Source organism: Papio anubis, chromosome 15 (genome assembly GCF_008728515.1).
Source record: "Papio anubis isolate 15944 chromosome 15, Panubis1.0, whole genome shotgun sequence".
Classification (NCBI taxonomy): Eukaryota; Metazoa; Chordata; class Mammalia; order Primates; family Cercopithecidae; genus Papio; species Papio anubis.
Genome location: NC_044990.1, coordinates 3,388,244 through 3,397,088, shown reverse-complemented (window position 1 = coordinate 3,397,088; position 8,845 = coordinate 3,388,244). Strand labels below are relative to the sequence as shown.

The 8,845-nt window shown below is 42.6% G+C and overlaps 1 long non-coding RNA gene across 2 annotated transcripts in view; it reads right to left on the bottom strand.

The window, feature by feature from the left end:
• Positions 1–4,989: 4,989 nt before the first annotated feature.
• LOC103879094 overlaps positions 4,990–8,845 on the bottom strand; it is a 122,997-nt gene continuing 119,141 nt past the window's right edge. The window contains exon 3 of one of the 2 annotated variants that reach the window (XR_002518238.2): positions 4,990–5,534. This is a non-coding gene — a long non-coding RNA (uncharacterized LOC103879094). The remainder of the gene's footprint in view (positions 5,535–8,845) is intronic. The other variant, XR_002518240.2, reaches the window with a different exon arrangement.

The following is an 8,845-nucleotide window of genomic DNA, read 5'->3' as shown; positions in this document are numbered from 1 at the left end:
CGATTAAGACTATTTTAGGTACCTCACGTAAGTGGGATCCTATAGTACTCATCCTTTTCTGTCTGGCTCATTTAACTTACCATAACGTCTTCGAGGTTCACTCATGTTGTAGCACGTGTCAGAAGTTCCTTTCTTTTTAAGGCAGAATAATATTCCATTGTGTGTTTATAGTACATTTGTGTATCCTTTCATATATCGATGGACACTCGCGTTGCCTCCACATTTTGGCTGTTGTGAATAATGCCGCAGCGAACATGAGTGTGAAAGCAAACATTTTCAGTCTTTGTTGGAGTGTCTGCTTTCAGTTCTCCTGGGTAGATATCCAGAAGACCCTATGGGAATTCTATGTTTATTTTTTTGAGGAACCACCACACTGTTTTCCCTAGTGGCTGTACACTTTTGCATTCCTGCCAACAGTACACAAGGGTTCCCAAGACATCATTTTCAATCTTAAAAAAAAAAAAAGCGGTTTCAAATTTACAGAAAAGCTTCACAAAGAGTACAAAGAACACCCGTATTCCCCAGTTGTTAGCTTTCTGCCACATTTGCTCCATCAGCTTTTGTCTTTATTTACAGACATATTCGTTTTTGGCTATGATGCCCATCATCCCTAAATACTTTTGTGTGGCCCTCCCTAAAGCGAGGGCACTCTCCTATGTAACCACCACACAACCCTCCCAACCAGGGTGTTGACATCAATTCAGCATCATCTGGGCCTCAGACCCCATTCACATTTCACTCACTGTCCCAAAAATGTATTTCCTTTTTTTCCTTTTTGGTCCAAGATCAGAATCGTGTGTTGCACTGAGCTGTCACATCTCATCAGTTTCCTTCCACGTGGAACAGTTTCTCAGTCTTTCCCTCTCTTTCATGTCTGTATTGGTTTGTTCTGGCTGCCATAGCAAAGCACCACAGCCTGGGTGACTTAAAGAACAGACATGTATTATCTCACAGTTCTGAAGACCGGAAATCCAAGTTCTAGGTATCGGCAGAGTTGCTTTCCTCTGAGGCCTCTCTCCTTGGCTTGCAGATGGCCATCCTCTCCATGTGTCTTCAGGTGATCTTCCCTCTGCGTGTGTCTGATTCCTCATCTCCTCGTCTTAGAAAATCACCAGTTATATCAGATGAGGACCACATCAATGGCTTGATTTTAATTTTTTAAAATTTTATCTTAATGGCCCCTTTAAAGAAATTATCTCTGAATTATGGTCATATTTTGAGGTACTGAGGGTTAAACTTCAACATATAAATTTTGAGGGGGACATGATTCAGCCCATAACAGTGTTCTTGAGAGTCTTAAAAGGTACACGCCCTTCAGAGTGTAAAATGATACATACCTGGATCCCTCCGATGTTATCTCATGACTAGACTCAGTCCACACATCTTGGCAGGACTACCTCAGAAATTATGCTGTGTTCTTTTCAGGAGCAGGTGCCAACATTTTTCAATTGACCAAGTTGGTGTCTGCCAGTTCCTCCATGATAAAGTCACCATCTTGGACTCTGCATTTGATTAGTGTTTGGGTGGAGAGATTAAATAGCATGTCAGTATCCTGTTCTTTTGTCAAACCTTTACAGGTATCCTTAGCATCCAGTTAGGCTTTTTCAGCTAAGAGAGGGGAAGGAAAAGTGGAAAGAGAAAAAAAGGTGGAAAGAATAAAGTTTAAAAAAAAAAGTTAAGATAGCATTTTAAGGTACTTAACTGGGAATGTTTAAAAGGCAAAACCAATAACTTCTATTTTCAGTTCCTTGTTTTTCTTGTAGCTTTGCCTAGGATGGCTACAGTAATGCTTACGTAAATCAAGAAAATGTGCTCTAAAAGAGAAATTTAACTGAACAAAATCTCATTAGTAATGATAATTCAGCAGATTTTTTTTGAGAGTTTACTATGGGCTAAGGTTTCTCTAAGTATCAGTTGTTTTCATTCCGACTACAATTGGATGAGGTGGCATTACTGTAATTTCTGTGTTACAAGTGAGTAAACAGAAGTATAAACCTGTTAAGCAACCTGTCCAGGGTCCTGCAGCTAATAAGCCTCCTTGGAGTCTCTGGGTCTAAAGCCTGTGATTGTAATCGTTACCTATATTGCTATCTGGGCACAATGCAGCTACATAGGACCTGCAGTGCTAGAGATCTGAGGTCCGACATGCTCCAAAGTTGAGTTCATCTCTAAATTTAGTGTCAAAATGACGAAGTGGTTTCCAAAATTGGAAAATGAGTTTCCATTCCCTCTTCTAATTAGAATTTTTAAAATGCTTTCTTTGTTTTGTTTTTCAATTTCCAAATTTCGTTTTTCAGAGGAAGTAATGCCTTGTCTTTGCATTTCACTCAGCTGGCTCGAGGACAGGACTGAATTCTTTTTTTGGAATATGGAATAACCTGAATACGCAATGTAAGAGTCAGTAGAACAAGTGCAAGTCAGTGAAAGAATTAGTTCCATAAACACAAAACATGGCCTGGCCAGCAAGGAAGGGAGGGTCTGAGTGAAGTCTTTAGCACATCCACACACCACTGGGCAAGATGTCGAACCAAGCCTATTTTTACCTAAGACATGGTGGTGAGTAAGTACCTCTTGAAACTGAGTTATTGGCCGAGCTAGGAGCTTTATACGCTCCAAATGACCATGTGAAGTTAGCATTTTTACCTTCATTTTGTGACAACAAAAGTGTGGTTCAGAGAGATTAAGGAGACGACCCTAGGTCAGTGCTGGAGCCCAGATGTGAACCCACATTTGTCTGGCTATCTCCAAATCTCATATTCTTTTTATTTACATCATGCTGACTACTTTTCGGTGAGTGATATCCCACTAAGAATTGAGATTGTGTTTCTCAACCCCCCCAAAGCCATGTGCCAGGCTCTCCTGGAATGTGGTCAGCACTCGATCACTCGATGGGTGGGAATGAGGTGCCCAGGAGTGAAGGTGCTGCCGTCAGGGAGGACCCCAGCTGCACTCACAGCTGTGTGACTTGGGTATGTTCCTCAAGCCATGTGTTCACCATTTTGCTCATCATAAAATAGGGATTATATCATCTGACTCATAGAGTGAAGAGGATTAAACAAGATAGTTCATACCACATGCTGAAAATAGTAAGTGCTCAATCAGAGTCAACAATTATTAGTTTATTATAACTAACTGGTCTGGTTAGACTGCTGATTGAATTATTAATTTGGAATGCTGTTCCCTGAGGGTTACAAAATAGCCCTATCCTATTCAATAGCTTAAAAGGGACTTGAGTATGTGTATGGCATACATACTCATTACATTTAGGATGTAACTTGGATGGTAGGGTCAGGTACCCAAAGCCTGGGAATCTGGAATAGTATGCAGCTAGACTGTGTATAGATGCCTTAAAAAAATCCACCAATTCAGTGGCTTAAACTAGCACTCATTATTGTCAGCTGATCTCAGCTCTAGGCTGGGGCACTTGAGCTGGGGCACCTGCGCTCCATGTGTCCCTCAGCCTCCTCTCAGGGCACAGCGGCCACCCCAGACACAGCCTGCTCATGGTGACGGCGGAAGCATATGCATACAAGTCCAGCCATGGAAACGCTTTTCAGGGCTGTTTGGTCTCGTAACTCTTAACTTTCCATTGGCCAAAGCAAGTCACACGGCCGTGGTGAAGGCTGGAGAATGACACCACCCTGCAGAGTGAGGGCCCTGCAAAGCTACGCAGGACAGAGTGCATGGAAGAATTGGGACCATTCGTGCAGTATAACATAGGCTGGATTCAAGCAGATGGATACATTTAAGATTTTTTTTTTTTTGCTTGGGTTCAAATTTTATCCTAAGAAGACAAGCCTGAGCAACAGCAACCGTAGGAAAGAAGTGGTTGACGCTGTTTCCTAATAGGTAAGGGGACCATGCAATTGTCATCCGAACTAGGACATTCAAGAGTAAAACAAGAGCATCAGTAACAATTCAGCCAGGACAACAAGCATATTGGAGACTGTCCTGGGCAAAGCGAGATCCATGATCACCTAATGTTTAGCTTAACATATTGCCATGAACGTCATGTGCTCAGGCTGAATTACTGGGTGTATAACACTAGAGGATGAAGAAGACAGTTGTGCTCTCCTTAGTGCTGGGCTGGCCATACCTAAAGTATTGTCTTTATATTCAAGCTTTCAAACTACCTGCTCTGTTTAGAAGAGAGGTGAGAGTAGTGTGGAGTGTAGAAACTTTGTCAAATGACTCTTGATGCAAGGAACACAGCATATTTAGTGAGAAATAGGAAATGCTTATGGGACGCTTGACATCTGTGGTCAAATATATGAAAGTCTGTTACAGAAAAGAGGAATTAGACATGCTTGGTATTAATGCAGAGGATAGACCTTAGACCAATGGGTCTAGAAAAAGAATACTGAAATCTGAATCAGAAAAATTATATCTTATTTCCACTTACCAGCTGTGTGACTGGCTAAGCCATGCAACTTCTCTGAGCCTCCATTTCCTCATTTGGAAAGAAGCGATAATGTAAATAACTCAGTCTTGCTGTGAGGATTAAATGAGACTGTGTTCGTATTATCCAGGGTTCTCCAGAAAAACAGAACTGATAGGATATGTGTGTGTGTGTGTATGTGTGTGTATATATGTATATATGTATGTGTGTATATATATGCGTATATATACATGTATATATGTAAAAGAGGCGATTTGGCTCATGTAATTATGGAGGCCAAAAAGGCCCATCATCTGTCATGTGCAAGCTGGCGAACCAGGAAAACTGGTGTGAATCAGTCTGTGCCTGATAGCCTGAGAGCCAGGGGAGTCAATGATGTAACTCTCAGTCTGAAGGTGAAGGCCTGGGAACGGGGCGGGGGTGGGGGCTCTGCTAGTGTACGTCCCAGGGTCCAAAGGCTTAAGAGCCAGGAGCTCTGATGTCCAAGGGCAGGAGAAGATGGACGTCCCAGTTCAAGGGTGGAGAGGGGAAACTGAGAGAGAGAAAGAGAGAAAGGGAGGGTGGGAGAAAGAGAGAAAGAGAGACAGAAAGGGAGGAAGAGGGAGGGAGGAAGAGAGACAGAGGGGGGCAGAGACAGAACGAGAGACAGAGAGAGAGGAAGAGTCTCACTTCTTACTTCTTTGGCCTTTCTGTTGTATCGGGGTTCTCAACAGATTGGATGATACCTTAGTGAGAGCAGATATTCTTTACCCAGTTTACTGATTCAAATGCTAATCTTTTCCAGAAACACCCTCACAGACACACACACACACACACACAGAAATATTTGACTGAGCATTCTTAGCCCAGTCAACGTGACACATAAAATTAACCAGCACCATGTGTGTGACTGTACTTCGCAAATTATAAAGTGGTATATAATTTCAGTATGGTAACATGGGCATCAGATTCCTGTCCGATGTAAGAAAATGGTCTGAAGAGTGAGGGTGGCTGCCTTAGGAGGTAATGAGACCATCTAAGTTGATTGGAGAACACTGGGAATCTCTGGAAAGGATGTTGTGGAGACGTTTCAAACAAGGTGTGTGTCCTCAGTTCTCACAAAGGTCAGTTTCAGCCCAGGCCGTCTGCAGTTCTGCTGAAGAGGAAAGATGGTGCCAATTACGTAAAGAGAGAGCATCAGGCAGACGCTGTTCTAATCTGCTGTCTGGAATGGGGAGATTCAGGACACTGGAGTAAATAGTTTGAGAAGGGACTGTAATTTGATCATCCTGACAACCTTTGGTGCTGTTAGACAGCGTCAATTCTCCTCCTATCTTACGAACGCCTCCCTTAGGGAGGTCAGAATCTCATCCCTCGAGCTGCCATTCTTCCTGAAATGTTACCTTTATCTCCACGATCCATTCCAGGGAGTAAGTGAGCAAAGCAGGCTGGGTGGATACTGTGTGAATGAAACCACTGGCACCCGCTTAAAGAGGAGCAATTGCATCCCAACCCTGGCTAGCTGCTGACCATTGACCATTGACCATTGACCATGTGAAAATGTGGGTCATGTATTCTTAGACCTTCCAGTTGTCGAGGGAAGCCAGAAACCTAGATCATAAGGGAAATCCTCCAACTTTTAAACCTTGACAACATTCATTAAATGTTTATTTATTAAATACCAGGTTGGACAGAAATGTAAATGCCAAATAAAACAAATCAGAGGGAGAGGCTCAACGAGGAGTGTAGAGAGAGAATGGCCAAACCCCTGGGTACATGCTTGGAAAGTGCCCTTTTTTAAGGCAATAGTTTTACTCGTCGGTTTTTGAGGATTATGAGCAACAACAATAACAACCAAAAAGACACTGGAGAATGCACCATGGAAGCTAGATATCAAGACAACTGGAGAAGTCCCTCAAAGAGTGATTTTTATTTTTTTTTTTCTTGAGATGGAGTCTCGCTCCTGTCATGCAGGCTGGAGTGCAGTGGCGCAATTTCGGCTCACTGCAACCTCCATCTCCTGGGTTCAAGCGATTCTCCTTCCTCAGCCTTCTGAGTAGCTGGGATTACAGGCGTGTGTCACCACGCCCAGCTAATTTTTGTGTTTTTAGTAGAGACAGGGTTTTGCCATGTTGGTCAGGCTGGTTTCAAACTCCTGACTTCAGGTGATCCACCCACCTTGGCCTCCCGAAGTGCTAGGATTACAGATATGAGCAACCGTGCCCAGCCAAAGAGTGACACTTCTTAAAAACTTGTAATTATTTTCCCCCTATTCTATGGAAGAGACTTCTCTCAGCTTGCCTGTAAATATTTGTCACTAATATCTTAATGTGATTCCAATTTATCCATTATTAGCTTAGTTTTCCCACCAGAAACAGTAGTGCAGAGCACTACAACACTCTGTTTTGGCACAGACCAAATTCAACTGGAAGGAGAGAATAATCAGCTGATTGGCCTAGAATACAAAGTTTAGTCGAGAATCCCAAGCCTGACCAAAGAGATTGCACGTCTGAATGGGGCACCATCAGTGGTAAGTGCTGGACAACTAAGTCTCCTAAAGCCCGTGTTTGTAGCATCTGCCTCTTCCCATAAATGCTTCCCAGCCATGGCTGATTTCAGGCTGCCAATGTGATGTCACTGAAAGCAGGATTGGATAGAAACGTGCACAGCCAGTTCCAGCATACCACTGGGTCCAGCCCAGTGGGACCCTGAACAGCTAGTAGAAAGCAGGAAGACCCGGGCATTAAAGTACTGGTGTGAGGAGAAACACAGCCCCAATTCCTCCGTCTCCCTGAGGCCTTCTCAGTGTCTGTTCTTTTGTTCTATGGGATCACAGAAGGGGTGTCCTTACCTGATTTGGATATCACACACAAAATGTCATTAGGTGATATAGCATCCTGATAGGCAGTTGTAGATGCTCATGAGTGATTAAAAGGATCAGATAAGGGGATGAGGGAACCCCAGGTCTGAGAATGTGAGCTCCATGAATGTTTCTTCCTACAAGGTGTCGAGTCCATCTCTATGTGGCTCAGCCTGCTAGATGGGGACATGGAACAATGGGTCTGGGTGTGTCCAGCCTCTGGGCTCAGGTCCCAGCCCATAGCTCTGCTTGTTGGACACCTCATCAAGCTGAAAAGTTATTCCAAAATTATTGGGATTACATAACTGTCTTCTTAGTGGGTATGCATTTCTTAACTATAAGAAGGTTGTGGATTAAATATAGAAATATTTAAGGAGATGAAACCCATCAACCTTCCGGTAATGATAGTTAGTGCTGAGAAATAAGCTGTGCATATCTGGTGTTTTAAGAATTCACAGTGTTTAAAGAAATTGGCACACTGGAGTAACAGATTATCATTATGATTCTATTACAAATATGTTATTAAATAACTCACATTGACTTGTTTTATATTGAAGTCTTACTAAAGTGATATGCATTTAAGATACTTAAAAATTATATTTATAAGTTTATTAGATTTGTAGGAGTTTTTTAAGTACTTAAGATTTTTGTTATCAAATTATAGCCCTTGAAAGTTGAGTATTTTACAGCTAAGTTTGAGCTATTTATGGCAATCTAATTAAGTTGTAAATGTTTTCTTAGTAGAGATGGCTAAAATTTGCTAGAGTTGTACTATTTATGAAATAGTAAGCTTGTAAGTTCAATTAAATGCTAAAGGAAAAATGAGATTTAAAAATTCGTATTTTAAGTAAAATGAATATTAATAAAAAAACAACCTTTGAGTAATATTTTGGTGCACAAAAGCCATTCTTGGGAATATCCCATAACCTTTCATTGACACCCGAGCCCCACAGGCAGAGCGGACTTCCCCTCTCTGTTCCCCCAGCACTTGGCAGGTGCGTCAGGTGCACACAGGCCACAATCACCAAGTCAGTGTGTGAGCTTCCCTTTCTCATGACACCTTGCACTCCTTTGCTTTCTATTTCTAGAACTCAGTGCGAGGTGTGGCACTGGTGGCGGGGGAACCTCAAAAAAAGCATTTTGAGCTCTGCTTTTAGTAATTCCTGACACCAATTTTTTTCCCCCATTTTGCCTACACTGGTTTGAGTTAGTTTCCTTGAAACTAAGAGAACTTGCTAATTGAGTGATGGTGGTGGTCATAATCATAGCTGGGTGATGAGTTTCGCTGGGTGCTCGGCACTCTTCTCAGTACTTGATCATCGTTGGCTCACCTAAATAAATCTTACTAAAAAAGTTTCCTCATTATCAGACATCTTCAGATAAAGAATCAGGACGCACTAAGCTAGTTAACGTGTCCCAGTTCACACAGCTGGGAGTGCCAGAGACTAGAATCAAACCCAGGCTGTCAGCTCTGGAGCCATGCCTCATCGGGTGCGGTGCTCCCCACTTCTCCGGGCTCTGGCACTTGATGATAGTGGTGACCGTGGTGACTCCCCACCATGATGTCAGGAACAGGTTCTAGCCCATCAGGGAGGGGGAATCACTAA